This window comes from Papio anubis, chromosome 5 (assembly GCF_008728515.1).
Source record: "Papio anubis isolate 15944 chromosome 5, Panubis1.0, whole genome shotgun sequence".
In the NCBI taxonomy this organism is placed as follows: domain Eukaryota; kingdom Metazoa; phylum Chordata; class Mammalia; order Primates; family Cercopithecidae; genus Papio; species Papio anubis.
The window spans coordinates 76,802,541-76,821,430 of record NC_044980.1 but is presented as its reverse complement, the minus strand read 5'-3'; positions in this window follow the sequence as shown (position 1 = coordinate 76,821,430).

The window sequence follows — 18,890 nt, the reverse complement described above, 5'->3', positions numbered from 1 at the left end:
ACTATTATGTAATTTACTGATATTAATGTAGGTTATATATTATATAAAAAAGATAATTTGTATATGTTATATATAAACATATATTATTATTGTTTATATGTAATTATATTTATTCACATTTATAGATGCATACATATATACACATATTCCTATATATACACAACATCTATGCAATCACATATGTGAAAAAAAAATCAACTACTTATTTTGAAGTCCCATTCTAAAGCTTAATCTACTCTTCCGGTGCATGAAAACTCCACAAACATTATTCTTCCACTTTTCTAAATTTATTTGATTATCACGTTTTGCTTGTTGTTATTAACATGGTTTCCAAAATAACACCAGTTATAGCCAACTAAAATTTTAGAATGTCAATTCTATTTCTATATTCAGTGATGTGATTTATTGTTTTTGTATCAAATAATTAACATATATACTGAGAAAACGTAAGATTGATGTTAAAAACAAAACAGAAACAAGTGCCTTACTAACAATGCAGCAGCATTTCTTCTACTCCTGTTGTCTTGTGATTTGTACTTAATTATTTCAACAAACTAGAATATTGTCATCCTTAAGGTAACAATGCATAAAGGAAAATATCTCCAGGAAACATGAAAAGGTCAAAATAAAGAGATAATTAACTACAAAATAAAATGGCATTTATCCTATTGTTACAACAGAATAAATATATATATTTACTTAGAAATATCAAGAATGACCTTTTTTATCAGTAGAAAGTTTTAAAAGTAGCTGCTATATTTCATGGCTAAAACAACCATCTCTTGAAATAAATGGTCTGAGATAAATAACTGAATAAGATATATTAAAAGACAAAGGTTAGCCTTTAAAATTAGAATAATAATGATTATCTAATTCTAATGCTAAGTAATTAGAGCAGTTGAATTAGAAAATGTCTCAAATGTTATTTTGAAGTGATATCTGCAAGCTTCAGTAGGTCAAGTACACTATTCTTTGAGATAAAAATCACCACTAATTTGTCAACTTCCTGCACCTTAAATTGACATCAGGGATTTGGGGCCAGTCCAGAGATAATATTTTAAAATATTTGCCAATTTATTACATAAAGATGCTCATCTACATGTCTTTGTTTTTGTTTTTGTTTTTGTTTTTAATTTTTCTTCTCTTTTTCCCCTCATCTTTTCTTTTCTGGTCATATTACTTGAATCCATGTTCTTTCCTTCTAAGGATTCGTTTTATAACATTGGCTTCAGATGATTTTCAAAAACTACTGCTATTTTACTAATTTAATGCCTGAATACACAATTAATTAAAATGCTGCTATTGATTTTCTCCACATAAAGAAGTTATTATTAAGCATAAGACAGACTTTTTTGAAAGTTTCAAAAGACAACGCTTGCACTTCTCAATTCAACGGCCTTGCAGCTTACACCTACACTGCACTGGTTGTGGTGCTGGGCTCTGAAGATAGAAACCTTTCTAGTCACAAGAAACCCCTTCTATCTAGTTGGCAATTCAAATAAGTAAACAGCAAAAAATGAAGTATGGTATAATAAACGCAGAACTAGAATTATTTTTCTTTTTTAGCTTAAAACAAGACACATTTATCATCTTACAGTTCTACAGATCACATGTCTGAAATGGGTCTCACCGAACTAAAATCAAGGTGTTAAAGGGTTGTGTTTCTTCTACAGGCTCTGGGAGAGAATCCATTTCCCTGCCTTTTCTATCTTCAAGAGGTTGACTGTGTTTCTTCCGAGGCTCATGGCCCCTTTGCAAATTCAAAGCCAGAAATTGTAATATTCTGGCCTCTGCTTTCATCATCACATCACATCTCTTTACCTGACTCTGTTTCTCCTACCTTCTTCTTCGAGGCCCTCTGTGATTACATTATAAGGACCCCTGTGATAACATTGAGACTACCAGATAAACTAATCTTCCTATTCTAAAGTCAGCTCATTAGCAACCTTAATTCCAGGAGCAACCGGAATTCCACCTTGCCATGTGACCTAATACATTCACGGTTGTCAGGAATTGGGAAGTGAACATCTTGGGAGTGGGTAGTGAGAAGACATTCTTCTGCCTACTGCTCTTTCACACGCCATACAAGGCCCTTCCCCACGTAGACTCAAACTGTCTTTCTGGTCTTAACTCCCACCACACACGTATCGGTAACATTGCTGCGCAACAAGTTACCCTAAAGTTTAGTGACTTAAAATAACTTGTATTATCTTGCCATTTCTGTCGGTTGGGAATCCAGGAATGGCTTAATTGGGTTCTCCAGCTCAGCATCTCTCTCAAGGCTATATTCAAAATGTCACCTGCGGCTGCTTTCCTCTCAAAGCTCAACTGAAAAAGAATCTGCTTTCAAGCTCACTCACACGATTGTTGGCAGGATATCAACATGATGATGAGAGTAGCCTCCCTGGCTATTGACTGGAGGCTACTCTCAGTTATTTTCCACATGGGTTTCTCCATACGGCAGCTCACAACTTGGCATCTGGCTTCAACAGAGCAAGAAGCAAGAAGAGTCAGAGAGAGAATGCAAGCAATAATGAAGTCATTCTTTGGTAACCTCATCTCATCACTTTTGCTGCATCATACATTAGAAGTGAGGCCTGCCCACACTCTAGAGAAGGGGATTGTACAAGGGCATGAAAACCAAAAAGTGGTAGCATGGGGCCATGTGAGAAGCTGTCTAGTGCATCCCAATACGTACCCTGTGCTCTCACCTCACAAGACAACCAATGTTCCCCAAGAAAGAAAAAAAGTCCTTTGCAACCCATCTTCTCTGTGTTCATTCATTCACTCATTCAAAAATATCTGTTTGACTCCTATTGAGCAACACTAGAACCCTGCTCAAGATACCATGAATCAGAGGGGGAAGTGATTAGCACTGTCTGGGAGGGTTTCCCACTGGAACGGAACTCTGCATTGAGTTTTGAAGAATTAGGAATGGTTCACAAGGGGAGCAAGAGATGAAACTCGAGTCTGAGCAAATGGGCAAAGAATGAAGATTATAGATCACGATGTTGTGTTTCAGGGAACTGTAAAAGTTTCTGCAATAGTGGAGTGTAATTATTGAGCATGTAATGAGGGTATGAGGAAAATGGAACTGTGGGATGTGATGCTGGAGTGATACCCTGGGGCAAGATGAAAGGTCATGGTACAGGGCTTGGGCTTATGAGGTTGAGATGGCAGTGAAGGGTTCCAATTGTGAGATGAATATTTTGGATTGATGGCTTCGGCAGCCAGTGTGACAGGGAGTGGAAGATGCCAGAAAAGTAACAGACTGAACAGTTAAGAGGCTATTCCGGTGGCCAAAGCAAGCCTTTACCAGGTCATGAGAAAGACAGTGGCACTGGTAATACAGGAGTTGATTTCATTAAGACCAAAATCCAATGCTTCGTGAAATTCAGAAGTATGCTATGTGATTCCATTACTCTCAAGTGTTCTGGGTTTTCCGCAGTCATCATGTTGCATGTGGATTCCTAAGGAAAGAAGCACTAGAAAGCAAGTCCAGGGCAAAGAAAGATTCAAACACTGATAGACACTCGACTTATAGGGTTCAATGAAACCCTTAAATTTTTTGTGTGTGCATATTTCTAAGGGGATCTATACTTGCATAAAATTCTCAAGGCATCTACGATATAAAAACAGCGCGAATCACTATTCTATATACAAACTATTCTCGTCTAGTCTAGTGTTATTTAAAATGCCTCAAAACATTTTTTAAATGTCTTTTGCCACTCATCACCTAATGACCAGACTACAATTTTTAATGGATTCTGAACTTTATGTTGTAAACCATTAGCTGTTCTTGCTTACATGGTTGAGTACTTTGAGGCTAGATCTGAATATTTCTTAAGTGTTAATAAATGGAAGTAAAGATAACTATTCATTATAACACTACTAAGACTTTGCTTCTTGTAAATGGATAGGAAGTGGGAATATGACTTTGTCTGGAAAAAATAACTTTCATAAAGCCTCTTGTTCAAGTACCTATTTCCTGGAAATGAATTGTTCCATATTTTGGAGATACAATCTAATGGAACATACTTCCCTGGGAGGTTAAGTGTTCTATTTTCTAATGTGAAGAACAGTTTAAAACTGCCAGTGTAAAAAGAGTGGGTAAAACTTTAGCATTTCTCCCCTTGTTTAGTGATAACTTTTGATATTCTCTACCCTGTGTGAATACAATCTCACCACAACAGTCCTCACACATACTTTCAAGTTCAGCCTATCTTACACTTCACCAACTTACATGCGAGAGGACCCTGGGTGATTACCATTATATATAAAATAAATACAAAAGGAAAATATCTTCAACATAGTGAAAATGCTTTAAAAAAGCATGAGGTGCTTAGACAGCCCCATGGATCTAGTAATGAGATAGCATTTTAAGACTGTTAGCAATGTTCAAAGATTTTTGTCCTTCATCGGTCTCTGCCAAGGGACATAGCTATAAACATTTAATTATAAAGCTACATGAAGCAAAGAGAGACAGCCTGGGAAATCTGTATACTGCTAGTAAGATGTGGCATAATTCACTTGAAAATAAAGAATGTTGGAGACTATTAGAAGTGTGCCACTGGTTTTTGAGAAAATTACTAAGAGACATTTCAGAAAACAGTGATTTTTCTGCATTATTCATAAAATCTCAGATAAAAGGAGTGCCAAGGAATGATAATATGGGTTTGGAAATTCTGTATTATCTATTATAAACCTAACTACAATTTCAAGAGGGTAGTGGATAACTCTTCTATATCTCTGATCATTTGCAGAGCTTAGCACAGTATCCAGCGTGTGTGATGTCTGCGTGAATAAATTAAGAACAAATGCTTCAAAACAAACTAGCAGCTGATAGATATAATATTTGAAATAAAGGTGTTATTCTGGAAAATAGAACCCTATGACTCTGTCACATTAAAATGCTACAATTATATAACACTATTTCAAAGATAACACCCATCCAATAAATATTTTGCTCTGTAAAGAAATGCCTACACTAAGCACAGAGGCAAATCTACCATTGGATAATGAAGCATAGTTTTAGGTCTTTTTTGACTGCACAGGCTCCTTTCACAGCCCTTCCAGGAGGTGGAAAGGGTTTCTAACAGTGTGTTTGCATGGTCATTTGTACTTCTTATACTTACAGTTTTAAGGTGGTTCTCACATAATTACTTATCTCTTTCTATTCCTCCTTCCACTGTCTCTACTCTCCCTGCATGTGGGTGGCATTAGAGAGGTTGTGGAGATTTGGGGGATCCTACTAAGGGGAAGTTGAGTTGAAGATATGGTTAGCTTGGATTTAATGAGATATATTATACAGTTCCTTCCAATCATTTCCATGTATGGTTAAATTATTGATGGACATCCCAGTGTAGAAATGAATTTCAGGAGTACTTCTACCCCTAGCTACACCAGCTCACCCAGCTTCACAACACATATTTGCAGGGACAGAGGCCTAATCAGGATATAAACTTGTATGCAAATACCTGGCAGATAGTACATAGTAGTAGAAGAGAAAGCAGGTTAAAAATGAATGGGACCAAGGAAAATTCTCCCAAATAGTTTAACTTACATTCCGAAGGCACTTGATAGAAGTCTTCCTAAACTTGACAGAAACCCTAAAGCTGTACGTAACATTATCAATAAGGAACTGTGAAGCTGAAAAAGCATTTCCAAATTACCATCAATAGGCTGGGAGCAGTGGCTCATGCTTGCAATCCCAATACTCTGGGAGGCCGAGGCAGGCGAATCACTTGAGGTCAGGAGTTCGAGATCAGCCTGGCCAATATGGCAAAACCCCATCTATACTAAACATACAAGTTGTTAGTTGGGTGTGGTGGCACATGACTATAATCCCAGCTACTCGGAGGCTGAGGCAGGAGAATCGCTTGAACCCAGGAGGCAGAGGTTGCAGTGAGCCAAGATCACCCCACTGCACTCCAGCTTGGGTGACAAAGTGAGACTCCATCTCAAAAAAAAAAAAAAAAAAGAAAAGAAAACGAAAAGAAAACAAAATTATCAATTTTTATCAAAATTTACCATGTTTGACAAGAGACTAAACTCTATTGTGTCTACAGAAAGTGATTTTTAAAAATGATTTTCGTAGAAGAGGTGATCAAGGAGTAAGCAGACAATATTACAGGAAAACATCATTAGAGAAAGTTAATTACTACAGCACTATTTTTGAATTTTATGTTGTTTGTGGTATCTGATGTATTTTAAAGTATTGTTGGCATTAGATTTGTTTTCTTAAAGATGGCCCCCACATTTATATGTTTCAAACACTATAAAACCCAAGTGAGGCTGTGATTAGAAAAAACAGTCCGTGGCCTTGTTGTAAATTAGTTGTTGGTGAGATAGTGAAGGTTTTGCTTGGGTCATGTGATAGAGTTTGGATTAGAAAAACATTATCATCATAGTTACTTGTGATGAAGTCTCTGAGAAGCAGGGATTCTCTTTAAGAGAATGCACTGTCTAAACTCATCAAATATTGAAAAGTTGCTTTTAAGGTATTTCTAAGACTATACCACTGAATATTTTGTCTTTAAGTAGTTTTACTTCTGCCTTTACGTTTTTAAATAGTAACTACATGTATTTGTTTAGCACTGGCCATGTTTCCAAAGTGTTTTTTCATATTCTAGATTATAGTTTCTTGGTGGCAGTAATGGATCTTATTTCAAAATAGTAGCTTAGTGCCTGGTACCGGGTAGGTGTCCCATAAATTGTTGTTCAGCAAATCAATGACTACATTTAATTGTCCAGAAAATTTTAAATTTCAGATTATTGTCAGATTACCTATGAGAAAACAGATGCAGAATGTTTGCCCCAATTCACCTAAATAACAAGTGAACAGGATTTAAAATTTCAAAAAGTAGATGTTTCATACTGTATTGATAGCATCCCACAACAGCAAATAAAACCCTCAACCCTCCTCTACATAGGCTATTTCAAAAGAAACTCACTTAATACTAATAGACAAAGAAATTATTGTCGTAAAACATTTTAGGTAAGGCATGTTTGTAACAAATGCCATTAGAACTGATAGCAGCAGCATATCCTGGTGTTAGACAAATTATTTCAGCATTACATTCATGTGGATATATATTTATTAAATTTAAATTTTATTAACTTGAGGACTATAAGTTTGAAAATGAAAGCATTTCTAACCATCTGAATTTTCTCTTCACTTGGAAAAGCATTTATCCAGTTGACATACAGTTTTATACTTCCAGCAATTAAATCCAACATTTAATATTGCCAATCCCTGTTAGAAGATAACTATTGTCCTTTACTAGACTCGAATGACCACTTATTTTCTACCAAATAGCAGACATTAATGGAATTGACTCACCCAGTCAACTGTGCTGAATTGTTTAAATGGACAAGGGCATCTGTGCAGGCAAAGAAAGAGTCTATTTTGTAGACCTTTGATAATGCCTGGCATCTTATAAAACATTCACAGAATTCAGAATTTTTGAAATAACAATTGGAATACTTTTTTTCCTAAGGAAAACAAAAATGCAAGGAAGTCCTCTACCAAGGGCCACTAGGTAATTCTTTCCAAATACTTGTTCCAAAACACTCTGATGAAGCCAAAAATTCTTCGTCTCCCAATAGTTGAACATATTGAGAGAACGAAAAGAAGATGGCTTTTCCAATTTTGGCTAGAATATCTCAGTTCTTCTTAAAGAAAATTAGAATCAAAAGAGCATCAAAAGGAAATTCTAAAATCAATTCAATTCTTTCACAGTGCAGCCCTGCCTGCAGAGAGACAGCCTTAAGGAGTCACAGACAACAGACCCTATGTGCTTCCTGACAAGGAGGAAGGCTACAGAACTGCTCCAGGAGGGAGTAGTCACACTGCGATTTGCCACTCAAAAACACAGCTTGCTTATTCACTCAGCTGTGCACCAGGTTTCAGGTTTGAGTTTTAGGGAAAACCAAAAATTCAAGAGTAGCAACAGATGCTCCTCATCTTGAAGTTTCTGCCCACATGCTGCCACTTGAGCCAAGGAAAGAAGCAGCTAATTCAGCAAGGCTGGGGAATTGAGAGTTTGATGTGGGGCCATAATATAGTTGCTAATACATCAGATCCCCATCCCTGCATTTATACCGATGCCAAACCCCACCAGTCTTTGAGCATTCCCCGAAAAGACATTGCTGGCAATAGCATCAAGCTCTGCAAGGGGAGCACCAAATCTACAAAGTGCACACCTCTAGTAAAGAGCAAGTTTAACTCTTTTCTTGGGTAGCGGTGGTGGTGGGAGGATGGCAGTATATTTGATGGCGCGTTTGATGTTGGTCATATGGAAAAATGAAAGAACCACAGAGAAAACTGTTTATTCCTTGCTTACAGAAAAAAACTTTCTGTCCTATCCAAAGGGATAAGTGGTTTCTATCCTCCACTAAGAGGTTGAATGAGCCAGATAAAGAGGTAAGCCAAGATTATGTTTTATGCAAGCGACAGGCCATGAAGAAAGCAGAGTACAGAGAGTTATATAGAAACTGACTAATCTAAAAGTGGTCTCATGAACATGAATCTGTCAAAACCTAGGGTCCCAGCTTCTGTTAATCCTTTCTGTTTAATCCCATCTGTCTCCCTCCCTTTTATTCCCACTGCCAAATAATAATATTTATAATCCAAATATTTCAATACTTGAATCTGAATTGTCTGTTTCTAAGGATGTCATGAGTCAGATTCTTAAATTATTAAAAAATGTACACCTCCAGACCCCATGTAGCAGATACTGTGGCCAGCTCACTCAGCAATCATTCCAAACCTCTTTTAGTCTGCCTTCCTGTCTGCATTGGCTTGAAGGCTAAATACAAGATTTCCCATACTCTTTAGCTGCTAGGATTCCAGACATAATTTAGATCTGCCAATTGGTATACTCCCAGAAAACTGAATCTGAGTTCCATAGAAGGAGATGAGCAGAGCGTATGACATGCATCTTTCTGGTGCAAATAGTGGCATGGGTTTTATAAGGCTGGAGTTGACAGTTGTGGCTGTGGTTTCTTGATTCAACAGGTTCTTGAAACAATCATCTGTTATTCCCTTTGTAATCAAGCTCTGCTGCACGGTTAGAAAAATCATTCCAGAAAGTGTCTGTTTTATCAGGTTTGCCAATGATTACGCAAGCCACAATAGACCCTTGAATTAAAACCAGCTAGAATGGATTTTATGTTCTGCAGCTAAAATCCTGACTATTATTCTCTTTCTCCATTTTATAGTAGGACCTAGAAACAAGGGGAGAGGAACAAGTCAATGCTGTGAGAAGAAACCAGTCTATTCAACTATACTTCTTTCTCTCAGGCACCCTATTCATGTTTCCTAGAAATTTACAGCTGGATGAATTTACAAAACTGTGAGTGTCACTCTATTTTAATTTCTAAATTAGATGTACTAAGTTCATAAAAATCTATTATTCAAGCTACCAGGTCACATTGATTCAGAGAAATGTTCTATCCATAAAAGAATCATACTTTTATGTAGCATCGACAAAACATTTAATAGATTTTTATCCAAGTAGTTCACTCAGGACACTGGTTGTTAGAAGGGCTGCCAGAAGCATTGCTTTTCCCATGTGCTAAAAATTTATTCTTGTATTCTAGGTCACTTGTAGACTTCTTTTTAGGGTTTTAGGAGCTATTCTATTTGGAGAACTATAAACAATATTATTTTAATCAAAATTATTCTGTATTATTGGAATTTTGCCTGAATATGTTACAGGAAAGAGGTCTTGATCCAGACTCAAAGAGAAGGTTCTTGTATCTCACTCAAGAAAGAATTCAGGGCGATTCCACAGGGTAAAGTAAAAGTAAGTTTTTGAGGAAAGTAAAGGAATAAAGTAATGGCTACTTCATAGATAGAGCAGCCCTGAAGGCTGCTGGTTGCCCATTTTTATGGTTATTTCTTGATGATATGCTAAACAGGAGTGGATTATTCATGCTCCCCCTTTTTAGACCATATAGGGTAACTTTGTGACATTGCCATGGCATTTGTAATCTGTCATGGTGCTGGTGAGAGTGTAGCAGTGAGGACAACCAGAGGTCACTCTAATGGCCATGTTGGTTTTGGTGGGTTGTGGCTGGCTTCTTTACTGCAATCTGTTTTATCAGCAAGATCTTTATGACCTGTATTTTGTGCCAAGCTCCTATCTCATCCTGTGACTTCGAATGTCTTAACCGTATGAGAATGAAGGCCAGCCTCATTTTATCCAGCCCTATTCAGGATGGAGTTGCTTGGGTTTACATGCCTCTGACAAATATACAGAAGCACCCATCACACATGAACAAAAGTTATTGTATAGAATGAAATAAAAGTATTTGGAAAATCTTGCCTGAGAATTACCCTTTCTACCCAGATTCTCATTAATCACCCAGTAAGGAAACTACAAGGAGAGTCCCAGGTTACCATACTGACTAAAATTCTTACTGTCTAGGTTATCTCATCCCTTCAACATGTGGTCCATTCTAACTTAGAACTGTGCTTCTGGTACATGCTAACAGTGATGAGAGACAGTTAACATATAATCAGAGAAATCCAAAATTTGAATAGTGCAATTTTTAAAAATAAGGATAAACTTTAATTTAAAAAAGAAATACATAGAACTGTTCTATTAATGCAAAAAGAGGTTTTTCCTTGTGAAAAAGGTAAAATAATTGCAAACACACTGAAAGATCTTTCTTTTTTTTTTCTGTCTGTTCTAATACATATTTCCAAAGCACACAGTGATATTTATTGGGTCAAAAATTATTGGTATCTCTGAAAATAAAACTTTTAAGAAACATTTATAGAGATTATATAAGAATAAATTAGAAACAAAAATAAATGGATCGACCATTTCTCTAAGCATATTTTATTAGCTGACAGGTTGTCTATTAAATAACCTAACCATATAGAAGTAATGGAACTAAAATCCCGAAACGGTCTTTTGATACAATACAGAGAAACGAGAGCCTAAAACACATTGCCTCAGTAAACGTTACAAAACTGAAAAAGGATCAGAATGAAATTCAAAGAGTAAAATCTTTGAAGGAGACAATAAGGTCAAAGTCTTCTGATCCCATACTAAAAGTATTGATTTTCATTTTTATTTTTTTTCCTTTTTTGAGATGGAGTTTTGCTCTTGTCGCCTAGAGTGGAGTGCAATGTCATGATCTTAGCTCACCACAATCTCTGCCTCCCGGGTTCAAGTGATTCTCCTGCTTCAGTCTCCCGAGTAGCTGGGATTACAGGCATGCCCCACCACACCTGGCTAATCTTGTATTTTTAGTAGAGATGGGGTTTCACCGTGTTGTTCAGGCCAGTCTCAAACTCCTGACCTCAAATGATCCACCCATCTCGGCTGCCCAAAGTGCTGGGATTACAAGCGTGAGCCACCTTGCCCAGTCAAAACTACTGATTTTTCATCAGCCATTTAGTTAGTAATTATGCCACGCCAGTTTCTCTGCTCAGCAATTGTTAACAGAATACAATGTTAATCACCATAACATAATTTTGAGTGTTTACAATGTTCTGGACTTTGATGGGTACTATAGACACATAATTTCATTTAATCCTCACAATGACCTCAAGATGCAAGTACAATTATTATCTCCATTTGCATCTGAAAGAGTTGAAAAGAAGATAGTTTAAGGAAATTACCAAAGGTCGAAGAAGTGGGATTTGAATCAGGTTTTCTATTTCAGACTTGGTACTATTAACTTGTACACAATACTGATTTTTTCACAGCCTTCTCTTAGGCCTAAAACTCATCTTACCAAATAGGCACATTCCTCTATGTGACTGTCCTCCTATATGTCAGGGTACAAAGGAACATGTTCAGCCATCAAACAGGTGAAAACTGAACTGGGAATCCACAGTGTTTCAGTTAGGACATTTATATTGCAAAAGAACCAAACAACTCCACCCTTTAGTCCAAGCATGTATAAGCAATAAAAAAAGGAGCTCAATGGCTCAGGTAACTGAGAATTCCAGAAGAGGTGATAATATTTCTCTTTTGCTTTATGCCGAGGTTCCATTGACACCAGGTTCCAGAATCCCCCTGCTCCCTCTGCTCCCTCTGCTTCTCCATTGGCTCCAGTCACAGACAACCTCTACCTGGTGATAGTAAGACGGTTGAGGGAGCTTTAACTTCTCATTCTTTCAAGTTCGAGTCAAACTAGAAATAGAGACTACTTATTCCCTGGCTCAGATCAAAAGATTGGGAGTAGCAATGTGTTACTTAAGTTTTGTAACGTGAGTCATACCGAGACCAACAGTGTGTCCAGGGAAATGGGGTGTTCTGATTGGGTAAGGCTGAGGTCTCCTACTCCACCTCTGGAGTCAGGGAATACGGCTGATATATCACAAAACCTTAAATAAAAGAAGGGCCAATCCTCAAACAAAACACAGAGATTGCTACCAAAAGAAATAAATGAATGTTGAATGATTATAAAACCAAGCTTGTCAAATATTCACTGCTCTAGCAACTGACCACAGGCAAGTCACCAGACATTTCTCTCGAACTCGTTTTCTTCATCTCTACAATGAAGGATTAACCTAGATGATTTCTAATATCTGAATTGAACTTAAAGTTCTATGGAAAGTCCTAAATCATAAACATTATTCTTTGGTACACCATCACTTCCATATTTGACTTTCTCTTGCCTTTAATGCCATCTACTAGGTGCTTTGGCCTCTCGCGTTCTTCGCTGCTGACCCCAGATCCACCTCCTTGGTAAGGCTAAAATTCATAATGAAACTCTGCACTCCATTTAGACTTCTCTCAGGCCCGACCACCAATCCCCCACAAATCTGATCTTCTCCTGTGCTCCCTTCTAGGTAATTTGCAGACATAAATATATATTGATATACAAAGAACACATTAGGTTCAATCAACAGTTTTAATAAAAACTGTTATCATAAGTGCTATTGGGTGAATAAGTTACCACCCCTTGCTAATATGCTAATATTGCATTCATTCACGTCTGATATAAACAATGGCTTAACTCCTAGACTAACTCTCTTCTGGGATTTGCTGTGGGTGTGTTTCATGACATTCTAATTCAGCATCCTACACTTTCTATAAGTAAAAGAAGCTCTTCTACTGTTACCATTTTTAAGCCCAGCCCCAGAAAATTAGATTAATATAATGTTCTATGAGTTGATAAGATCTATATATGGAGGGATTCTATCTTACTCATCTTCACATATTCTAAAACCTGGAACATAGTCAGAATTAGTATGGGATGAATGCTGTAGCCTACTGCCCTGGAATTGTCAACCTATAAAGTGATTACATATATATATAATGTATATAAGCTTATATATATATATTATATATTATATATAAGCTTATATACATTATATACATTATATACATATACATTATATACATATATACATATATAATGTATATAAGCTTCAAAGTTTCAAAGTTCTCATACTCAGAATCCAATCATTCATTCATCCAATAAAAATATGCCAGACAGATTTCTGGCACTAAAGAGTCAATGGTGAAGAAAATAGACAAAAATCTTATTCTCATAAAACTTACATTCCATTGAGGATATAGAGAGTGAAATAATAATTAAATATTATAATGTCAAGGAGTGATACATGCTAGAAGGAACACAAAGTAGAAAAAAAGAAACAGAGAAAGATGAGGATGATGTTGGTTTAGAAAGAGTGTGCAAAGATTGTCTCGAATTAGGAGATTTTGAGCAGATTCTCTCTTCCTGGTCCTCACTGTACAAAATAGGAAAGTTTGCTTGTCACATTTCATATCAAAAGCTCTACATAAGCAAGAGACACAGTTGAGTTAGAAAATATCTGAATTGCTCCAAATTCCATGCTACTGATTCTTTTGTAATTACTGATAAAAGATGTCAAAACTAGATGTATTATAGTTATAGATTGAATAAAACTCATCCTCAAAGAAATTTAGGATGAAAGAAGCAATAAAAGTGGTGTCAAAAAGGTAGTGATCCTTGTAGAAACACGCTGATTGCAGCTTTGCTCTGCTGGGGAGGGTAGTCTGCAATGTCACTCAGGCAATGGAACCTGGACAGTGAGGTTTCTCAAGGCCTTGCTGCCATGGGGCATGCACTATAGATGCAAATATATGTTCTTTCCTCATCATTATTCATAATGGCCCCCAACAGACTCTTATAAAGCAAAACATCATTCACTAAGCTCAGTATCCATGAACTTAAAATATGCTTCTTCACTCATGTGCCACTAATTATAACTGAACTAACTAAAATATATTTATAAACCATTATCCCATAGAGGTTACCTCAGGCCATTTTAGGAGACGCTTTCCCAGAAAGTGATGCTGTTACAAAATTTTTAAAAGGAACTTGAAAACCAAGTAATGGATAATTTTTCCTTCCTTGTTAGAATGTCAACAGAAAATCCTAAGAGTTTAAAAAGATGTTTAAAAACCCCAACACTTCAGTATCAAGCATTTTGTTTTAATTATTCATTTATGAAAGCATAAACATACCCACACACCTCAGTTTTAAATATCATGTAAAATGAAGAGTCTGACTTAATAACCTATTCCTATTCTGATTCACTGCAATTCTAAAGTTATATGATTCTGTGGGTTTTTTTTTTAAGTTTTATTTTTACAGATTTAGGGGGTACAAGTGTGGTATTGTTACACGGATATATCCTGCTGTGGTGAAGTCTGGGCATTACAGTGTAACCATCACTCGAAAATAGTGTACATTGTACCCTTTAGGTAATTTCTCATGCCTCACCCTTCCTCCCACCCTCCTGTTTCTTCTGTCTCTAATGTCTGTAATTCCACTCTCTATGTGCTTGTGTATGCATTGTTTAACTCCCACTTAGAAGAGAGGACATGCAGTATTTGACTTCCTGCTTGACTTTGTTAAACTTAAAAAAGAGAAATAATGGGCTGGGCGCAGTGGCTCACGCCTGTAATCCCAGCACTTTGGGAGGCTGAGGCGGGTGGATCACGAGGTCAGGAGTTGGAGAGCAGCCTGGCCAACATAGTGAAACCCTGTCTCTACTAAAAATACAAAAATACAAAAAAAAAAAAAAAATAGCCAGGCATGGTGGCAGGTGCCTGTAATCCCAACTACTCAGGAGGTTGAGGCAGGAGAATCGCTTGAACCAGCAGGCAGAGGCTGCAGTGAGCTTTGCAGCTGAGATCGCACCATTGCACTCCAGCTGGGTGACAGTACAAGACTCTATCTCAACAAAAAAAAAAAAAAGAAAAGAAAAAAGAATAATGATAAAGTTAAGCCCGAATGTGATGTTGATGGAAATAAATCCATTTTTCAGGTACTCTCTTTTAAAGTGAGAGATAAATTACTCGACACCATAATGAACATTCAAGATACATGATACCACTGAAAAGACAAAATAACAAAACTCTTCATTACATTAAATACATTAACTCTATAGATGCACACACATAGATGCACGCACGCACACGCGCAATAGACACACACACACAGAGAAATGGAAAACTAAACCTTTTGCCATATAATTGAAGCCAAATAAAAAATATAGTTAAATATCTAGTTTTTGTAAATAAAAGGAATTATTTGACTGAATTATATATGATATACTCTATCACATATAATACATATAGTATATTATTTGTATAAATATATCACTTTAGAATTCATGTGATTTTATGTGTCTGTATATATAGACACACATTATATATAATACATGTGTATACATACAAATATATACAAAACTCTACATATATATACACACATACATATATACATTTTAGCCTATTATATTTCTTGGGCGTGAATAAACACCCTCTGGTCTATAGCACATAATGACAGAATAATGCCGTCATAGAAATTAAATAGTCTTTTGATCTTTGTTCCTAGCCCTCTATTCCAAAATGTATAATTCAAGATACGATAATTTAAAGAGCAGCAGAATTAGCAACAACTATTCATTTTACTCTTAAAAAATGGCCAGATCTATTTCTAGGTCCGAATTGCTTTCCTTGACTTGAAAATATCAGGTACACCTCAAGTTTACAAAGCCTCATCATAATTCCGTACCTGAACATAACACTTTTGGCATTTATGAAGAAAAAATTACCTATACCATGAAACAACAAAGGGCTATGCTCACCTTAAAAGAAAACTACTACAAATGTCTGAGTAATAATTAAAGGTATGCAGAAAGCATTGTATATGAACTACCTGGCTTCTAGGATTCTCCTCCTGGGAAATATTATTGAGGATTTTAGCAACATCTAGAGACAGAGGCAAATAGTAAAGAAATATGTAGAGTGACATAAAAGTTGGACTATGTATGTTCTGTACTATAACAGTTTTATGGGGGAAAATGAGCATGGAGTCAATAAAAAAGAAGAAGCAGAGGTGAAGGGATGTAAATTGGGGTATGGGGAATAATTCAAGTGAATGAAAGAATGTTTTATGAACTAAGCAGTGGAAGCCTAACTAAATCTTATGGGATTGGAGTGGTAAACAAATAACCCACATGTGCCTAAAACAGATAGAGAATTGATTCTGTATTCACATCTGACAACTTAATGACTATAAATCTGTCAAAAGTATTTATAATTCCAGAGGATTTGAGAGTGAAAGCAAGTATTGGGCTTACAGTTCGAATTGAAGCACAGAAAAACACATGCTATCAGAAATACTGTAATGCAACAATGTAAGCTGATGGTAGGTCTCGAATTACAACTACCAAGACAAGTAAAACCTCACGAATTCCAGCAGTAATTTTAAATTCTCAATAATTAAGATGACTTTTATTGAATATTAAAGCAATAATGATGTTTAATTATAGCTACTAATTACTGAGCTCCTATCAGATCAGAGCCCAGGCAACAGTCTACATTCTTTAAAAACACTACTCACAGCCAGAGTCAGCAACAACTCAATTCAGTGGTTAAGCTCTTTCTTCTTTTTCTTTTTCTCGAGAATCAGACTGGGAAAATTTCCTTCCTGGTTCTGCAATTTCGTAGTGATGTGATCTTGAATATCACATCACTTGACTTCAATTTTTCATCTGTAAATATAACAATCTTGCTATCTACCTCGAAGTTTTGTCATAAGGTTAAAATAAAACAATGTGGTACTTAGCGTGCTGCAGGAAGAGTGAGCACAATAAGATGATCACTAACTGGTCACCATTATTATCAGTAATTTTCCCAACAATTTTTCAGGTAGAAATGATTATCCCCATTTCACAATTCATCTAATAAAGCATAAAGCTGTAAATTGGAAACAAATCTGTCTGGCAAAAACACACAAACCAAAAAAAAAAATAAAATCAAGATTAAAAATATGTATATGTGATACTGCCTAATTAATAAATTGTGTGCTTACATCACTGTTGTCAACTATATTTGGTCATTAGCTTACAAAGATTTAATTCATATTTATCTTTTGGCTCTATGGAGTAACTGAAGTGATAAAATGCTAAATAAACAATTGAAAATGGGAGGAACAGACCTCTAAGATAATGTTGATTAACCTTATTGATGGCAGAACATTTTAACATGAGCAAATCAACCCTGAAAGGTGAATTTATGCACGAAACAATGGTATTTAAAGGCAACTTTTTTGTTGGAGTAAAATGCATTACATTATTTGGCATCTTTGCAATATACAGGCCATATTTATATCATTTTATTCTTATTTTTGTCAGTTTTTGCATGTCAGTAAAGATACACCTTTAAAATTTCTTTGTGGAACTAAAAAAGTGTGTTGTCCTAGAAAGTTGTAAAATAGTCTTTAAAAATAAAAACTGTTTACTTCACTATAGCAAAACATTTTAGGAAGAGTTCCAGATTCTTTCAGACAAACTTAAATTCCAGGCTCCTTATTTTTCCCGGAGGTTTAATCTATTATACTACATGGAATTGATTCCAAGTATGAGGTTTTCCAGTAAATATGATTTTCCTCTTTGATCAGTTCTGGGAGAACATGATAGAAGAGCACAGAACAATATGTGAATCAAATTTTTAAAAAATTTATTTACTCAAGTAGGCATTTTCTTCAAGCACAAATTAATGTAAATCAAGCAGGGGGAGAACTCTGACCTTTGAAATTATACTTGCATAGTCAGATTTCCCTAACAGAGTGCATGTTTACAGTATCTTTTATTTAAATCAATATCCTTTATGCATGAGCAGAGAAAGGAAAAGAGAAATGCCAACAGCAAATAGAGAGAACACAAATGATTTAGCTCAGCAGAGTGGAATAATGAGCCATGCTCTCCCCAGCGTCCAAGTCACTCTGTGATATTTAGCTAGGCACTTACAGAACTATATTAGCTCTTTCAGGTCATTAAGATGCCATTTTGTGCACTTCCATAGTCAACTTACTCTCTGAAGCATCCAAGTTGCTACTGGAGAATGACTGAAGCAGTGTGGTGAATAAACTGCCTGATTCATTTATGGCTTGATCACAATATTAGTTAACGGATAGAGAATGTTCAGGGAGGGAGCATTTATCTGATGTGTGTTGGACTGAAATGAGCTGAAGCATTGAATTAACACTATGGGATGAAAAAAATATTTGTTTGTATCCTTTAAATATGATGGCATATGTAAAAGGAAAGATCCCTAACGTTTTCAATTTGTATAACAATTCTTTGGGTACCACTAATAAAGATGCTATTGAAATATTAAAGTCTTGTCAGCTTTAAGTACAAATCAAAAAGTTACACACGTGCCACGTATAGTTCAAAAAAGAGTCATAATCAGCACATTTCACACATTTTTAAGTATGAAATGTTATAGTTTGAGTCAATTCAATCATAATTTTGAATCCATTTGGGACCTCTACCTCATGTTAATCTATCAAAGATAAGTCCTAAAGTCTTATTTAAAATGTTGCTTGGTATAGGAGACTGTTTGAATGAGAAAATGTCC